The 19,211-nt window shown below is 39.7% G+C and overlaps 1 non-coding gene across 1 annotated transcript; it reads right to left on the reverse strand.

Moving 5' to 3' along the window:
* Nucleotides 1-12,408: 12,408 nt before the first annotated feature.
* Nucleotides 12,409-12,515, reverse strand: LOC141699170 (small nucleolar RNA R71). The gene has a single exon (XR_012565652.1). It is a non-coding gene; the product is annotated as a small nucleolar RNA R71 (small nucleolar RNA).
* Between the last annotated feature and the right edge of the window lie 6,696 nt (nucleotides 12,516-19,211).

Consider the following 19,211-nt stretch of genomic DNA (forward strand, 5'->3'; position numbering starts at 1 on the left):
AGTCCCAGCGTCTATTGTCTCAGACCGAGACCCCAGGTTCAACTCCAGATTTTGGAGGAGCTTTAAAGAATGTGCGGGGACCAAGTTAAATAAGAGTACCGCGTACCATCCCCAGACGAATGGGCAGAGTGAAAGGACCATCCAGACACTAGATGATATGTTGAGAATCTGTGCAATAGACTTTAAAGGAAGTTGGGATGATCACTTGCCGTTGATCGAATTTTCTTATAACAATAGCTTTCATGCTAGCATCGGAATGCCGCCTTATGAGGCCCTGTACGGAAGAAGGTGTCGATCTCCCTTATACTGGGATGAAGTAGGAGAGCGGAAGATGCTCGGACCCGAAGTGGTCCAAAGGACCAAAGACATAGTGGATCTCATCAGAGGACGGCTGGTAGCAGCCCAAGACAGACAGAAGAAATATGCAGACCTAGCCCAAAAGGACAAGAAGTATGGAGTAGGGGACTTAGTACTACTAAAAGTATCCCCTTGGAAGGGGTTAATGAGATTTGGAAAGAAAGGAAAACTAAGCCCAAGATACATTGGACCTTTTGAGATACTAAGACGGATTGGGAAGTTGGCTTTCGAGCTAGCCTTACCCCCGAACCTACAACAAGTTCATAATGTGTTCCATGTGTCAATGCTAAGGAAGTATCATCGGGATGCCATACACATAGTGGAGTACGAGCATGTGGATATGCAACCAGATCTGACTTACATGGAGAAACCAGTAAAGATTATGGATAAGAAGGAGCAGGTGCTTCGGAACAAAGTGATCAAGCTAGTCAGAGTGCTATGGCAGAATCATAATATGGAAGAATCAACTTGGGAACTAGAGAGTGCAATGCTAGAAAAGTACCCCCATTTATTTTCTATTTGATTCCGGGACGGAATCCTTTTAAGGAGGGGAGACTGTAATAACCCCAAAATTTTGAACTTCTTGTAACCCTTATGAATAGTGTTTTTGCTGATATTGCTGAATAAGAAAATTTTTCATGCCATACTATGTAGGGGTTCTTTTATGGATATTCTGAGATTTTATTGGCACTCTATATGATATATAAGTGTATGTAAAGATCGTCAGAATCCAAATTGGAACCTTTTGATTTTTCCCGAAAATCCACCAGATATCGAAAGAATTGAGTATAAGGTAACAGGATAAAAAGGATTTAAATTCAAGGATTTTAAGAGAGGATCATAAAAGGAATATAATGTATTGAGAAAGGTTAAGGGAACCTATGTAATAAGATCCCGAGTATGATCCCTCAAACGATAAACGAAAACGAAAGTTAAGCGAACCGTATAACAGATAAGCGGTCATTAGCCAAATAATTAAAAGCTAATCAAAGAGATTAGTGGGGATGATGTCATCAAACCAATAAGAAGAGGACAAAGGAGGGAGGGTGACATCACATGGTGACATAAGCATGACCAAGCAAAGTGTGTTGTTGGTTGAATTAGAACCACACAAAAGTTACCATGGTAAAAGGGTAACAAAACAAAACAAATCAAAAAACAACCCACCAAGCCAAAAACATTTCATTTTCACCAAAACCACAAAATATTTTCATCTCCTTCATCAAAGCTCTCGGCTTTTCTTCTTTTCCAAAGAAAGAAAAATCAAAATCCTAGTTCCAAGCTTTGTTAAATTGCAAGGTAATTATCTAAGACTCCTTATGCATAGTTATGGATATCCTATAAGTTTGAGCTCCTAAATCATTCACAATCTCTTCCTAAAAATCATGGAAGAAGATGGTGAATAGTGTTTTTCAAGAACTAAAATTTTTGTTCTTGAAGTTTTGTTTAGATTAAGCTTGGATAAGGACTTTAAGGGTGATTCCAAGCTAATTACTTGATTCTCCACTCTCCAAGGAAGGTATAACCCCTCCAAACCCTAACTTTATTTGAGTAATTAGGTTTAGTTTTGTTGTTATAATTCATGAGAGGCTTGCTTGTTGTGAATGTAGAGATTAGTTGGTTTTGTGAAGTTTTTGGAGTGGTAGTTCTTGGATTGTTGATTAATGAACTTAAGTGTAGTTTAAATTCATGTTTAAGAATAGTATACATTGATAATGTGGAGTTTTTGGTGCTGTTATGATGAAGTATGGAAGGAGTCTTGGTTGGGATGTTGATTGTGAGTTGATTGTGAGATGATTTGGAGTGGTTTAAATTTGGGTAATCGCGTAAACATAGCCGTCGTAATGTCCGATTTACTTTAGGCTGTTTTTGTTCTTAAAATTAGGACCCGTGAACTCACTGCTAGGTTTTGACCATTTCCATGATTAGATAGTTCATGTTACGAGCTTCGTTTTGATATGTAGTTCGTTTGATTCCGATGTACGATTTAGGAGAAACGGCCATTTTAAGTAACGACGTTTCGCGAACGAATCATTACCCCTCGCCTTACTTTGAAACATAGGTTAAAGACATAAAAGGATAATTGGAGTATGAAACATTTATGTAAAGTGTGCTAGGCAGTTGGTAAAACACTCGCAAAAGAATCGCCTTAAAACTCGTAATGGTTAATTTATTAAAAATGGTGGAGCCGAGGGTACTCGAGCGACTTAAGAGAATCATTAAGCGCAGAGCGAGCGTTAGAGTCTAAATTGGTTAAAGTATAGATTTATAAGTGACTTTGGTTTAATTCCAACTTATATGTTATTTATAGGATACCAGACTCGTCCCAACCCATTTATAACCCCCAGTCGCTCAGGCAAGTTTTCTATCCGTTATACTGTTGTTGTGATGTATACATTTGTATATGCTTTATCTTGTGATGGATGCATAATGGTTAATTAGCAAATTCTTGTGATATATTGTAGCATGTGATATGGTATATATGCATGCCTGTTTCGTATTCTTGATACATATATCTGCTGATACAGTTGATAATACCTATGCTAGAGATAAGCGGTAATTTGCATATACCCTTAGTATAGGGGACCCAAAGGTGAACATTTTTCTAAAATCGGGAGTCGATGCTCTCGAGTATAATATATATATTTATATATATATATATGAATAGTTTTTAAAACTATGAATCAAATAAGGTTTATTCAATAACTTTATTTTATTAATGAATATTATTTTGAATATTAATTCGAGGACATATGACTCCGCTTATTTTATTTAATGAATATTATTTTGAATATTCATTCGAGGACTTATGACTCCGCTTATTTTATTAAATAATATTCTTTATTTTATTAAAGAATAATGTTTCGATAATCAAACTTATTTTCGATTATTCAAATAAAGATAGTACTTTCGTATAAGTATATCTTTGGTTATTTAATATTTATTGCAAGTATAAGTTTTAAAACTTCTACTTCAATTATTTTTATAAAGATTATTCTTTATGAGAATATTATTTAAATAATAATATTCAGATATTTTCTAATATATTGGTACTGATTTATTTCATTAAATCAGCATTACTCCAAACACTCTTTAAAGTGTTTTCGAGTCTTCAAAATGATTTTTAAAGGTTAGGGCGGATCCCAAAACTCATTTTTATATTTAAGATCTTCCTTTTAAAGGGGATTTAAATATTCGCTCAAAACCTGAGGGATCCGGCTCTGTGGTGTAGTTTATATTCGCAATAAGGTTGCTGCTTTGATAAAAGGGTTTTTGATTACTTACCCAACACTCGGGAAGTAAAATTCTTGGAATAAGTTAATCCATTAACAGGCATCGCCTGGGAAATATTGGTGAGTTTTCCTTTCCAACTAGATACGACTTCTTGGTGGAGCCGTATCAACAAGTTTCTACTTGGGGAAAGTGGGGACGGGCTTTACGTTTCAGAGTCATGGATTTCATCTGAACTAGGAGTGGCGTAAGTGGTCGAGTGGTGCCGGCCCAACCTAATTATATTGGCCCAAATGGCTTGGAAGTTCCGCTAAGACGGTCCATTCCTTAGGAAAATGGTGGGGTTGCACTACTACGACTGGTCATCGTAAGTGGTCTTCCTGGCGCGACAAAACTCCCGTAATGAGTTCATCATCCAGTTGGACAATTCTGCAACACTACCCAGATCATTTCGATCGAAAGGCTACGAATGGGTGGTTGCCGAAGCTTTGACAAAGTCAAACAGTTATAATGGTGTTTCCATTGAATGAAGTATCTCGTAACTTCATTTCCTTTAAAAGTATTTCAAAGATTGAATCTATTCAAGTTTTAAGTTGTGGTCTCATCTATGGGATGACCTTTTGAAACTTATTATACTTTGAACAGTAGTAGTTCAAGTAGATTTCTAAAAATGGTATAAGTATAGTGAAGTAATTGGTAAATTCATCTTCCTTTAAGCTTATATCCAGTAAGTAATTACCTTACGCTTGATAAAGGATTCTAGTAAGTTATCCATTTAGATACTTGCATTATTGTTTACAGTATATATTATCTTGCGAGCTATAATGCTCACTCTTGCTTCATTTCTTCATCACACAACAACAGTTAGGAAAGATGGCCAGACTCAAGCAGACCCAGCGCAAGCGCGTGGGAAGCGTCCCGCGTCTTCCCGTTGATATTGTAGCTGCTATAGCTGCAGAGGTAGATCTATTGGTAGATCAGGCATTCTACTTTTGGGAACCAAATATTGTATAATTATAACTTGTGGCAGATAATGGCAATTAACTGTAAATTTATCAAGTAATCATTTTGGGTTGTAATTACTTTTAAATTGTGGATTCAAGGACTTGTACTTATTTCAATTTCATCTTTGAGACTATAACGGGTTATGGTGTGTGTTAGTGTGGGGTCACAGCATGAGGTTATTTATTTTTAATTAAGTGAAGTGATATTATGGAAAGAAAGACCGTGACGACCCGGATCCCTGACCCCGGATCAGGGGGTGTTACCATTTCCTTAAGGTAAATGTCCACCGGTTTATCGACTGTGTATCTCTCATTGATTGGAATGAAGTGAGCTGACTTTGTTAGTCAGTCTATAATTACCCATATGGCATCGTGATTGACTTTCATCCTTGGTAAGCCTACAACAAAATCCATAGCTATATGTTCCCATTTACATTCGGGAATCTCAGGGGTCGTAAAAGTCCACTGGGTCTCTGGTGCTCCGCCTTTACGCTTTGGCAAGTCAAACATTTGCTTACCCATTCCGCTACATCCCTCTTCATGTTGGGCCACCGGTAATATTCCTTCAAATCCTTATTCATCTTGGTGCTCCCCGGGTGAATGGAATACCTTGAACTATGGATTTCATCCAAAATCTCGTCTTTAAGCTCTTGGACATTCGGAACCCAAATCCTGTAGGAATACCTCATTATCCCCTTATCATCTCTCTCGGTGTGGGTCTCTTCTCCAGTCATTGACTCTCTGCCTTCATTCATCATTTTTTCTGGGCACGATATGATCTTTTCCAATAACTCTGGCTGCATCGCGATCTCAAATAGCTTTTCGGTTCCGGCTCCGGTTACCTTTACTTCTATTTCCATTTTCTCGAAATCCCTTATCAATTCCTCCAAAGACATTATCATTTTGAGTCTTTCCTTCCTACTAAAGGCGTCATCCACCATATTGGCTTTCCATGAATGATAGAGAATCTCACAATCATAGTCCTTGATTAGCTCTAACCATCTTTTCAAGTGCATGTTGAGCTCTTTCTGCGTGAATATGTACTTGAGGCTCTTATGGTCTGTGAAAATCTCGCACTTCTCTCCATACAAGTAGTGCCTCCAAATTTTTAAGGCAAAAACTATTTTCGCGAGCTCAAGGTCATGGGTAGGATATCTAATCTCGTATTCATTCAGTTGTCTCGACGCATACGTGATCACCTTACCGTGATGCATAAGCACGCACCTTAATCCTTTGTGTGACGCGTCACTATATATCACAAAATCTCCTCTTCTGTCCGGCAATGCCAAATTTCCAACACAAGGGCCGTCACCAATCTTTTCTTCAATTCTTGAAAACTGTTCTCGCATTTATTTGTCCATTCAAATTTCTCTGTCTTACGAGTAAGTCGTGTTAAAGGGGCTGCGATCTTCGCGAAATCCTGTACAAATCTACGATAGTAGCCGGCTAATCCTATGAAACTCCTTACCTCTGTGGGTGTGGTTGGCCTTTCCCAATTTGAGACCACCTCTATCTTGGAGGGGTCAACCAATACTCCTTCCTTATTGATCACATGTCCTAAAAACTGTACTTCATTCCGCCAGAATTCACACTTTGAGAATTTGGCATACAACTGCTCTTCTCTGAGTATTCCTAGAGCTATCCTTAAATGCTCTGCATGTTCTACCTCGGTCCTTAAGTAGATTAAAATATCATCAATAAAAACTATCACACACTTGTCCAAGTACTTCTTGAATACTCTATTCATTAAATCCATGAAAGCTGTTGGGGCGTTGGTTAATCCAAAGGACATCACCAAGAACTCATAGTGCCCATACCTAGTACAAAACGCAGTCTTTAAAATATCTTCGGGTTTAATCTTTAGTTGGTGATATCCAGTTCTCAGGTCAATCTTGGAAAAGTAGACAGCATCATTTAGCTGGTCGAACAGGTCGTCTATTCTGGGTAACAGGTACTTGTTCTTTATGGTTAGCTTGTTCAACTCTCGATAGTGGATGCACAGCCTCATGCTCCCATCTTTCTTCCTAACAAATAATACTGGTGCTCCCCACGGAGGCACACTAGGTCTTATCATACCCTTATCCAAAAGTTCCTGTAATTGGGTAGCCAATTCCTTCATTTCTAATGGGGCTAACCGGTAGGGTGCCTTTGAAACTGGTGTCGTCCCTAGGGCCAACTCAATAGCAAATTCAATCACTCTATCGGGTGGTAGTCCTGGAAGGTCTTGTGGGAATACATCTTCAAATTCGTTGACTACCGGAATGTCTTGCAAGTTGGGCACTTCCTTCTGCATGTCCACCACATAGGATAAGTAAGCCTTATTTCCTTTTCGTAGCATCTTATTGGCCTGGGCCATGGTCAAAAATTTATGCGTCTGCCTCTTCCCTCTAAATATGACTCCTTTCTTCCCTGGGATATTCAACTTAACTTTCTTCCCTTTACAGTCTATCTGAGCATCATTGCTAGATAGCCAGTCCATTCCCAAAATTACATCAAATTCCCCTAATTTAAAAGGAATTAGATCAACACTAAAAGGTTGTTCCCCATGCCTAACTCACACGCGGGGTGAATCTGATTAACAGGGATAACTCCATGGTTGGCTATTTCTACTTGTAAGGTTTCTATCAAGGGTTCAGCCTTAAGTCTTAATTTAAGTACAAAGTCCCTCGATATAAAAGATTTAGTTACTCCCGAATCAAATAAAACATTTGCACTACTGAATTTAGAGAAAGGGTACCTGCTATCACATCTGAGTCTTTCATAGCATCTTGAACCGTCATGTTAAAAGTCCTTACAGTAGGTGGCTTATTGGAGGCAGCCCTGCTTGCCCCTGAAGCCGCTGGTTTGTTCATTGGGCATTCCCTCTTCCAATGACCCGGGCATCCACACTGATGACAAGTTGTGGTTGGAATGACGGTGGGGGTTGACGAAGGGCACTTGGTTGAATAGTGACCCACTCGTCCATACTTAAAGCAGATTGTTGGCTTCCCTTTACACTCCCCGGAATGCATCCTTCCACAAGTGTTACATGCTGGTAATGGGGGTCGAGACTGGTTGGAATGGGACATCCCTGATTTCGGTCCACTCTGGCTCGCATTCACACTCACGGGCTTTCTAAACCCAGCACTTCTTCCTGGTAGAAATACTGTTCCTCGGTTAAACCTATTTGGGAAGCTCCCTCCTGCGCAACCTCCGCCCATACTTATGATCTTTCTCTTTATCCCTTTCTTCTCTCTTTCCTTGTGTATCTGTTCACTTCAGGCTTCGGCAATGGTTGCCTTTCTCACCAAAGTGGCATAGTATGTAAGCTCAAGGATTGCCACCCTATTCTGAATCCATTATTTCAGTCCCTGCTGAAATCTCCTAGCCTTCTTTTCCTCGGTATTCACAAACTCCGGTACAAACCTTGATAACTCGATAAATTTAGCTTCGTACTCTGCTACAGATAAGTTATTCTACTTTAGCTCCAAGAACTTTAGCTCTATCTGGTTCTCCATAAACCTCAGGAAATATTTTCCCAAAAACAACTGACTGAACCTCTCCCAGGTTATGATAACATCCGTCTCTATATTTTTCTTGGCCTCCCACCAGTAGTTGGCCTCTCCCTTCAGAAGGTATGTAGCAAATACCGTCTTCTGTGCCTCATCTGTACTCAGAATCTCAAAGGATTTCTCCATTTCCTTTAGCCATGCTCTTGCCTCAACTGGGTCGGTTGATCCGTGGAACTCAGGGGGCTTAAGGGACTTGAAAGCCCTGAAAGAGTTTGCCACAACATTGTTATTTCCTTGAGGGAGTGGGTTTGGTTAACGTTCCAAGTTCTGCCTTAATAGTTGCATGAACTGCCCCATGAGATCCATTCTTGGGTTTGCTACATGTTGCTCAACCTCAGCTTCTCCTTCTTCAGCCTCTATTTCAAATCCTCCAACATCAAATATTTCCTCCTCCGCTCCATACTGGGAGTTATCCTGTTCAACATAATCCTCATCTTCCTCTTCACTGTGCTCTTGGTTTCTACCATCTTGGTTATGGCTTCTCTGGTCCTCAAATCCAGGGTTCGCCCTAGTTCCAATCCTTCTTGGTGGCATGATACTGATAAATTTTGGAAAATTTAACGTTAGGTCACAATCATACACATAAGATTGTAGCCCGCACATTTACTATAATGAGGAGAACGTATCTCGCAGTTCTATTATAATATGACAGTTCTAATCACAAGAAGTGCAGTAATAATAAAGATAAAAACAGTGATCTCGTCACCAAGGAACTGAATAGGAAACAAATATATAGATAATATGAGAAATACATAGTTCGATCTGGTCAAAAGTACAATAGTGCTATAGTCATCTGCCCAAAAGTGAAATACATGAGTCTATCTGTCTAGTCAGAGAAAGAGATACTATATTCAAGTCAACTATCCCGGAAAACTGGGTCTTACTATGGCCTCAACTAACTAGACGACTAGACTACCACGTCACTGGTCCTGAATCAATCACGAGAGCGGGTCAACTCCCACACTCTCTCCATCGCACGATGGAAAATGTAATCAGCCTACCTCCTGGATATCCTGCCATGTCTGTCTCCATGAAGTGATCGGAGTTTTGAACGAGCCATAAGCTCTATCTCAATCAGCTCTCTCCTTGGAGATCGGGGTATGGTAGCTCTAGCCTCATGAGCTCGTGCACGTCTACCAGCTCTCTCTATATCTAACTCTCTCCTGGCCTCATCCAACCGGGCCTCATAAACATCCAGTCGTGAACTCAGGACGTCCTGGACATAGCCATGAGCCAACAAAGACTACCTATGGGCAGGGTCGAGGGGTGGAGAATCTGGATCAGCTGGGGGTGCCTCCTCGATCTGCATGGGCTCCGAAGTAGGGGTCTTAGAGCCGTCATCATAGGGACTCCAAGGTAGTGGTGGAGGGCTAGGAGCTCTGACCATAGGGAGTGAGGGTAGGTGGGTACCAGTATACTCCACGATAGCACCAACATGCTTCTCAGCAAGGGCCACAACCTCCTCCACAACCTCCTCAGCTACTGGGACCTCATTCGGGTCCTCCTCATCTGAAATCTCAATAACCTCTATCTCTGACTCCTCTGAGGGGTCCTCCTAATCCGCATCATCCTCCTCAGGCTCCTCCTGATCCTTGGCACCTAGCAGTGCCTCATCATGCTCATGCTCGAACGGCTCTGGGTCCTCTATCTCGTGCGCCTACACATTAAACGAGCTAAGTTACTATCATGATACTTATAAAAATTCCCGTAAAGGTTTTAACTGTTAGCGCTACTTTAAGTAGTCCGACTATAAACTTGGCAAGAGTTCTTATTATCTTTGTGAGTTTATTATTATATCGTCGCATCATCTCTGAGGTTTATAACGCTTGGCTCTGATACCATTTCTGTAACACCCCCAGATCTGGGGTTGGGGATCCGAGTTGTCACGGTCTTTCTTTTCATAAATATCACTTAACTTAATTAAAAATAAATAACCTCATGCTGTGACCCCACAATAACACACACCACACCACGTTATAGTTTCATAGATCAAATTGAAATAAGTAAAGTCGTTAAAATCCATAAGTTCAAAATTATTACAACCCAAAATGATTACTTAATAAGTTTACCGTTTGTTGCCATTATCCAACACAAGTTATAATTATACATAACTGATTCCAAAAAGTAGAATGCCTGGTCTACAAATAGATCTACCTCTGTAGCTATGGGAGCTATGATATCAACGGGAAGACGCAGGACGCAGGACGCTTCCCACGCTCTTGCGCTGGGTTCGCTTGAGTCTGGTGATAAGTGGATTTTATATCCACTTGGAATGCTTTATTACAAGCTTAAATTGGTGTTTTGGACTCAAGTTGTTGGTATTTTGATGTGTTTTTCTGTTATTGCATTTCAGGTATCAGTTAAATGAAGATAAGAGCTTTTAAAGGAAATATGATGAAAAGTGATCAGAATTGTAAGCCAAGGCCATTGTCAAGTTGTAGAGAATCTCAATAGCTTCGCGTGGGCAGTTGAATCGCCTAATTCTGACGAGTAGAACTCAAGTTATGACCAAAACAAGATTCATCAGAATATTTTTCCCAGTCAGTAGCTGAGCACCCGCTCAGCAGAGCTGAGCACCCGCTCAGCAGAGCTGAGCGGCCGCTCAGCAGAGCTGAGCGGCCGCTCAGGGCGCGGCTGGTCGCTGATTTCGCTGAAAAAGCCTTTTTTGAGTAGAATTTGACGATTTTAAGGGTCCAGGTCCACTAGGGGCGTATATATACTTAAAAAAAAGGGTTTTCATCATCCGGGAAGATTGGGATACCAAGGAGAAGACCTAGAAGCACAGAACAACTCCGAAAAAGAAGATCTTGTTTTCAACTTGTGATTCTTTGAATTAGTTGTAACTTTGGATGCTCGTTTTCGTTCTTGTTGAACCTAGATCTCGTTTATTCGTACTTTGATTATTATTTAGTTTATTAAGACCTTGTTTATACCATGCTTTCATTGGAACCCATGGTGACGATGAGTTCGATTATGGGCTAATCGTTGTCATGGGATTCTAGCGGATTTACTTATGGATTTCAATAGTTAATTGTTTCGATATCTTGGTGTGTGGTGATTGATTGATATCCTAGTATTGGTTGTGCTTATTCGTCTTATGTGCGTAGCTAACATATAAGATAGCGTGTTAATCTCTATTGAAGCGACAGTGAATATAGAGGTTTAGAACTTGCCATGCTAGCATAGGTTCATGTATGTGTATACATGATTCGTAGGTAACTCTAACCGTTTTACTTGCCCTATGTAATCAAGATAGATAACTTGTGTTTAAACCATTATGTTGTCAAATTCTATAGACATATAAGGTCTCAATATAATTGGTGCCTATTCAGCTTCTATCTCTTTTGTGAATGTCTAGTAGAATGGTACTCATGCAACAAAAGTTGGCGTTTATCAGTTTCGTGTTATCTGATTAGTGTCATCACCATCACATGCTAAGGTTAAAAACAATAAGGCTATTGAATGAAGTATTTAATGAAGTTAGAATCCCATGTTTATCATATATAGTAATTCAACCTCAATTCTCTTAGTTAATGTTATTTAATATAATCTCTTAGTTTAATAAAAACCCAATTTGTTATTTGTCTTAGCATTGAGCGATAACCATACATTGTTGCATAAGTGCATAAATTGAACTTAACCTAAACCAGTCTCTGTGGGAACGAATCTGATTTATATCTTATACTACTTGCGAACGCGTATACTTGCGTGAATATTAGCGCGTGTTTTCGCCCTAACAAGTTTTTGGCGCCGCTGCCGGGGACTCGGTGTTAATTTTTAGTTTATGTGTTTGTCATCAGTGGTCGTTAAAGTTCACTGACTCGGATTCTTTTACTTTCACGGTTTATTTGTTTGTGTTTCAGGTACTCATTACAATGGGAGATCCAGCAGCACGAACGAAAGCCTTGATGGATTTTTCTCAACCCAAGATCAATGACATTCAATCTAGCATTGTCCGGCCAGCTATCACAGCTAATACCTTTGAGATCAAGCCTGGCATAATTCAATGGGTACAGACTTCAGTCCAGTTTGGGGGTTCTCCAACGGAAGATCCCAATACACACATTAGGGATTTCATTGAAATATGCGACACCTTCAAGTTCAACGGTGTTTCTGAAGATGCTGTGAAGCTGAGACTGTTCCCATTCTCTCTGAAGGACAAGGCTAAGAGCTGGTTACACTCTCTACCAGCTGGTTCGATTACTACTTGGGAAGATCTTGCTCAGAAGTTTCTTACTAAATTCTTCCCTATGGCGAAGACAGCTGCACTCAGGAATGCTATTACTCAATTTGCGCAGCAAACGGGAGAATCGCTAAGTGAAGCTTGGGAGCGCTACAAGGAGATGCTTAGGAAGTGTCCTCATCATGGAATTCCTGATTGGATGATCATCACTTGTTTTTACAATGGGTTGGGAGCACAGTCCAGACCCATGCTCGATGCAGCATCAGGCAGAGCATTATGGGCAAAGAGCTATAAGGAAGCTTATGATCTAATTGAACTGATGGCTACTAATGAATATCAGTATCCAACCCAGAGATATCCACAGGGCAAGGTAGCAGGAGTTCTTGAAGTGGATACAGCTACAGCTATCACTGCTCAACTAAAGGCGTTGTCTATGAAGATCGATTCTCTGGCTAACTATGGTGTTAAGCAGATAATTAGTGTTTGTGAGCTGTGTGCAGGTCCGCATGCGACAGAACAATGCGCTATATCTAGCGACTCAGCTCAGTTTGTGAGCAACTTTCAGAGATCGCAGCAACCAGTTCCAGACACTTATCATCCTAACAACTGGAATCATCCTAACTGCAGCTGGAGCAACAATCAGAATGCGATGCAACAGCCATTCCAGCAGTTTGCAAATAAGCTATTTAACCCTCCTCGTTTTCAGCAACAATTTACACCAAGACAACAACTCCAACTTCAACAAAAAACTAATGATGCAGGTCTATCTTCGAATGAAAAATATGAATTGGAGGAGTTGAGGCTTATGTACAAAAACCAGGCTCTTATATGCCAAAGCCAGGCTGTTTCTATCCAGAATCTAGAGAACCAAATAGGGCAAATTGCTAATGCCTTATTGAATCGACCACCAGGAACGCTTCCTAGTGATACAGAAACAAATTCAGGCAAGAGGGAAGTTGAAGAACAGGTGAACGCCATCACCTTAAGGTTTGGAAAGGTCGCAAGCCCCCAAGTTCAGCAAGACGAAGAGCCAGAAAAATCTCAAGATTCAGAAAATGCAGTTGTGCTGAAGAAGATGTGCAGAAGGAAGTAGAGGTGGAACCAAGGAAGACTACTGTGGAACACACTCCTCCTGAGGGTAATACAGGGGAGAAACAGATTTATCCTCCACCTCCTTTTCCTAAAAGGCTGCAGAAGAAAAAGTTGGATAAGCAGTTTGAGAAGTTTCTGGAGGTGTTCAAGAAACTTCATATCAACATACCTTTCGCTGAAGCTCTTGAACAGATGCCTAGCTATGCGAGGTTTATGAAAGGTATTCTCTCTCGAAAAGTGAAGCTCGATGACTTAGAGACCGTTGCTCTAACGGAGGAATGCAGTGCTGTGCTGCAACAGAAGTTGCCTCCGAAGCTTAAAGATCCTGGAAACTTCACTATTCCTTGCACCATCGGAAACTTGTCGTTCGACAAGTGTTTATGTGATTTAGGAGCTAACATCAATCTGATGCCCTTATCTATCTTCAAGAAGCTTGGTCTGCCTGAGCCGAAACCAACATACATGTCATTGCAACTAGCTGACCATTCTATCGCTTATCCACGAGGTATAGTGGAGGATGTCTTGGTCAAGGTGGATAAACTCTTCTTCCCTGCTGACTTTGTAATTCTTGATTTCGAGGAAGATAAGAAGATTCCCATTATCTTGGGAAGACCATTCTTGGCTACAGGCCGAACTATGATCGATGTGCAAAAAAGAGAGCTTACGATGAAGGTTCATGATCAGAAGGTCACTTTCAATGTGTTCAAGGAAATAAAATTACCCACAGCTAAAGAGGAGTGCTTTAAAGTAGAGCAAATTTAGGTTTTGAATGCACCTCTGTGGAAGAGGAAGTTGGATGTGCCATTCGATTCTCTTGGGTTAGCAGAACTGAAAATTTCTCAGGATCGTCTCGAGTCGTCTATTGAAGATGCTCCTACACTTGAGCTCAACCCACTACCAAATCACTTGAGTTATTCATTCTTAGGTGCACCCCCTGACAAGGGGTTGGGATATATCTTTGATGATGTAGAGGGTAGCTGAACGGATCCTCCAGTGCCTATAGAGGGTTCTTCTCATGTGCAGCAGGTAGTTGATAGGACTGGTGTTGGTGACGAGCAGTACAGGCGAGTAATTAGGCGTATGGAGGCCATGCACGACATTCACCGTCATTTTGCTAAAGATTTGACACACGCTTTCGGTACTATTTTCCGAGACACTAGTGGCGAGGTTGATTGGCCACCTGATCCTCCACCCGAAGAGGGTGATCTTTCCGACGACTAGGTATGCCTGAAATCTTTATTATTACCTTCAATGAGGACATTGAAAATTTTAAGTTTGGGGGTGATAATGTAAGGATTAGTAGTGTGTGTCCATATAGATTCATATAGATTCATGTTGCATGTTTAGTTGTAGTTCATTCATATTTTTGTATGATTGTTCATTTAGGACATATTTGTTTGTTTTTATGTAATTTCATATAGTTGTATTTGCATGCATATTTAGCATGATCCCTTAAGATGAACTATGATATTTGATAAGTTGATGTTGATTTCAGTGTGGTGATGACGAATAGAGGGATGTTTAAGTCCTAATGAATTGATTTGCATGCCAGAAACAAATATTTTCACAAAGTCTTATAGGGTTGCTTTTGATCTAGATCATGATCATACTTGTTTGTTGTTGAGATTTAATCACTTGGTTATATTTAGAATTTGTGATATTCTCGTAGTGACGTAAAAATACTGATTCTTTTTATCTGGAGAAAAACTTGGATTTCATTGTTAGTTGTTGTAAGGCTAGGTGTCAAATGGCTAGTAGCCGGCTCATATTTTTATGAGTAGTCTAGGGTTGAATGAGATGGAGCGAAACGCACTCATTCAGAAATTATTGAAAAAAAAGGAAAAAGAAAAGAGAAAAAAAAAGAAAAAAAAAGAAAGAAAAAAGTATGTGTTTATGCATAATTGATCAAGAGTGAGCTCTTTAATACTCGAGTTATTAAGTTCTAGGGGACTTTGTGCCTAGTGACCTAAGGCTTTTATAGTCTAGGATCCGCTAACCTAACGCTCGCTACATGGGTATTATTGCATAAGTCTTTTGGGACCTCATTCATTGTACGGTCAAATAAGCATCTTTGTTATGTGTTCAATAATAGTGTGAATCCTTGTATAACTCTAGTAGAAAGGATGTGTTATGAGTCATAATGCGTTTATTGTCTATTCTGTTTATAAACTTTTGATTGTTTCGATAATAGAAAAGTTATGCTTATTGATCTAGTATCGAGAGTATATCTGTTAAGCATCCACACATGCACGTTTCTGGTTTATGAGTTGGTTTGTGGGATTTATTCGAGCTCTGTTTAAAGTCATTACATTCTTAGAGGCATTGGCTTATTCATTTGGTTATGGTTATTATGAGGGGATCGATTGCATTATCATTTAGTTGCATTCACGTAGTTGCATTCATGCACTGGTTTGTTTTGTAGTTTTGAGTCTGTTTATTGTTATTCCTAGTGGACTAACAATGAGATTTACAGAAGGGGGGTTGAATGTAAATCTCAAAACTTTTTCAAGTTTTGAGCAGTTTATGAAAGTTGTGTATTCAAGAAGAACAAGTGTGTGAATTGCTTTAAGCTAATACAGACAGATATATATTCAAGCACAAATGTAAAGAACACAACAGACCTTAAAAACTTTTCTGGTGGATTTGTTGTTCCACCAGAGATGGTATTTTAGAAAATCTGTGATTAAACAATGTTGATCACAGCTGCATCCTAGTACAAACTAGATGAATTTTCTCTCAATATTTTTCTAAACAGCTCTGGAAAATCTCTCTCCTAATTACTAGCTTCTACTTGGTTTTTATATTACCAAGTGTACAAGTGAAGAACAATATAAAATACAGTAATAAAATAAGATCTTCACTTGCTTCTTTTCCTGTTCACTCCAGTACTTTGTTGACTATTGCATCTTTGTACTAGAGAAGAACGGCTGCTTTTTCTGTTGTTCCTGAAATTCGGCTACCACATCTCAGTTGTCTCTATCAACCCATGTGCCTCTGTTTGTAGGTACAACTACCCCTTATCAATGGCTAATCATCAGAACATCCGTTGAAGCTTTCATCCGTTGATGCACTCATCCGTTGAAGGATGTTATCCGTTGAAGCTTTCATCCGTTGATGCACTCATCCGTTGAAGGATGTTATCCGTTGATGACTTTATCCGTTGAAGCTTTAGAGACATCCGTTGAAGCTTAGCTTCTCATCCGTTGAAGGTCTTTAAGTCATCCGTTGATACCACTTCACTTATACAAAATTACAAGGCATGAAGTATTTACAATTGGCCTTCCTATCTGCATATCATCTAGTAGTCAACATGACTCATAGTTTCTCTCAACTTCCAAGAATTACATTTTAAATACAGAGACTGAAATATGCTACAACACTAGACTTATTTCTAAGTAAAGCTACACCATCAACGGATAGCCAAAGTGGTCTTATCCGTTGAGGCTACAGACACTAAATTTCTACTTAAGGATTTTGTTAAACATATCATCAAACTAATGCACATACATTCCTAACAATCTCCCCCTATTTATGTCTATAAGAATTGTAGGCATAAATTCAGGGTTAACTTGATGATAACAAAACACTTAACAGATATATGAATTGAAACTAAGTAGAAATTTAAAAATGCTGCAAAAGTGTATGTACTAGGAGATAATTGAAGATTTACAGTGTTTCCAAGGACACTCCTTTAGTCTGAGCAAATCATCTTTTTCTTCTTTGTTCCCTGGTTTTCTTTCCTAGCCTTTTGGCATTTTCCTCAATTTGGAGTTGGAGTTGTCTGAAGAATTCAGCTTCATCTTCAACACTGACATCCAACTTAGATTGCATTTCTTTGAGAGTTTCATTGCTGGCAATCTTGAGTTGGTCTTCAAGTCTGAAAAATCTTCTGACTCCTTTATCATCTCTAAATTCCATCAACCAATGAGGTGATTTGAGAATTTTCATTTCCCTTTCTTGAATGAGTAAAGTCCTGGGTAAAGCATTGGGCTCCCTCCAAGTTTTCCTTATATTGGCTATCTTGTTGAGAATTTCAGTCTTGGCAGTTCTGGTAAAGCCAGAATCCTTTTGTATAGCTGAATAGACTCTAATCAAGGTAGAGTAGCCTTCATCCAGAATCCTGTGGAGAGGCCATGTTCTTTCCCCAGCTCCTTTATATCTGAACACTAATCTCTCTGGTAACTGTCTATAGGCAGCTATTCCCCTTACATCCTCCAGCTCATCCAGATAGAGTTCAATGTCTGAAATTTCTTTTATGTCACAGATGTGAACATAATCATCTTTAGAAATGGGTGACTTAGGCTTAGGTTTTTGTTTTTGAGTGAATTTCTTAGAGGTTAAGGGAGGTGTAGATTTTGGTTTTCTTTTCTGTTTCTTTGGTAGTGGAAGAGTGGTTAGAAAGGTAGGCAATTTGATAGTGTCCCAATCAATAGGTTCCTCTTTTGGAATGATTGGTTCACCATGGATGTTTATTGTGGGATCAGCAACAAGGGGTTCAGGTATGGAAGGTAGTGGTTTAGATATAGATTTGGTTATTTCAGTGTTATCTCCACTCCTTTTATGTGCCTTGGCCTTTCTTCTATTTCCCTTCTGCCATTCCTCTCTTTCTTCCACACTCTCACCAAATATACTCCCTAAAACCTCATCTAGGTTTGTAGTCTTGTCTTCACCCCTGACTTCAATCCCTTTTTCTTTTTCAACTAGACTTGACTTTAGCTGTTGTTCAAGCTTTGCTTGTGCTCTTTTGTCTGCCTTTAATTGCTTGTCTTCTTCCTTCTTGGCTATTGAGAATTTGGGATGTCCTTGCATCACACATATGCTCTTTCCCTCTCTAATGATAATAGCTCTATTTCTCCTTACAGCCTCATCCATGGTCTTTTTGAGATAAGCAATACTTCTGCCTAAAATCTTGTTCTCATCAGCTTTTGGAGGAGGAAAGTCCACTTCTTTTAAAGGATTCTTTGTTGAGTCCTTATTGGATCTTTCATTGGGCTTGAGAATTATAGCTTGTAGTTCTTTGGAAGAAGCTTCTCCATCCTTATGACTCCCTACTGGCATGAGCTCCATGTTGATTGGTTCAATTTTTGTGCTGTATTTCACAGATGTTGATTTGTCTTGTGTAGAACCAAACAACAGTTGCAACCTTTCATCAATTCTCCTCCTTTGCTCTTTCACTTGAATTTCAGCTGCTGCTAGCTGAATCAAATCAATTCCATCAGGCTTGCCCTTGATTTGAATGATTGGAGAAGTAGTGATGGCAGGAACTAGCACTTTAGATATGTTGACTTTTGTAGATGGCTCTCCTTCCTCTTCCCTTTTACTCTCCCCCTTTTTGTTATCATCAAGGAGAGGGGTCAAGCCTTGTGCTTTTGCCAGCTGCATTAGGAGACTGGTTTGAGATTGTTGATTGTGAAGAATGGTGGCCACAGAATTTTCAATAACTTGAACTCTGTCTTCTAACTTGGCCAACCGTTTTTCAGTAACAGATTCTTTCTTCAATCTCAAAACCAAGTCCTGCAATGAACCATAGGGCATGACTGAATCCAATTTTTCTGAAGTATAGGTTTTCAAGTCAGCAATATCCTTCCTGAGATCATCCATACTCAGATTCTGCTTCACTTGCTGCAGCTTCATGAGATGCAGTGAGTCCAGGTGAGCTTGAAGGATAGCCTTGATACTTGCATGTGAAGTATTCTGAATGGCCTGTTGAATAGTGTTGATTTGTTTGACTAAAGAGACATTGAATTCCCCTGATCTGTACTCCTTAGTCAAGGCCCATTCAGGTAGATTTGG

This window comes from Apium graveolens, chromosome 11 (genome assembly GCF_009905375.1).
Source record: "Apium graveolens cultivar Ventura chromosome 11, ASM990537v1, whole genome shotgun sequence".
Taxonomy (NCBI): Eukaryota; Viridiplantae; Streptophyta; class Magnoliopsida; order Apiales; family Apiaceae; genus Apium; species Apium graveolens.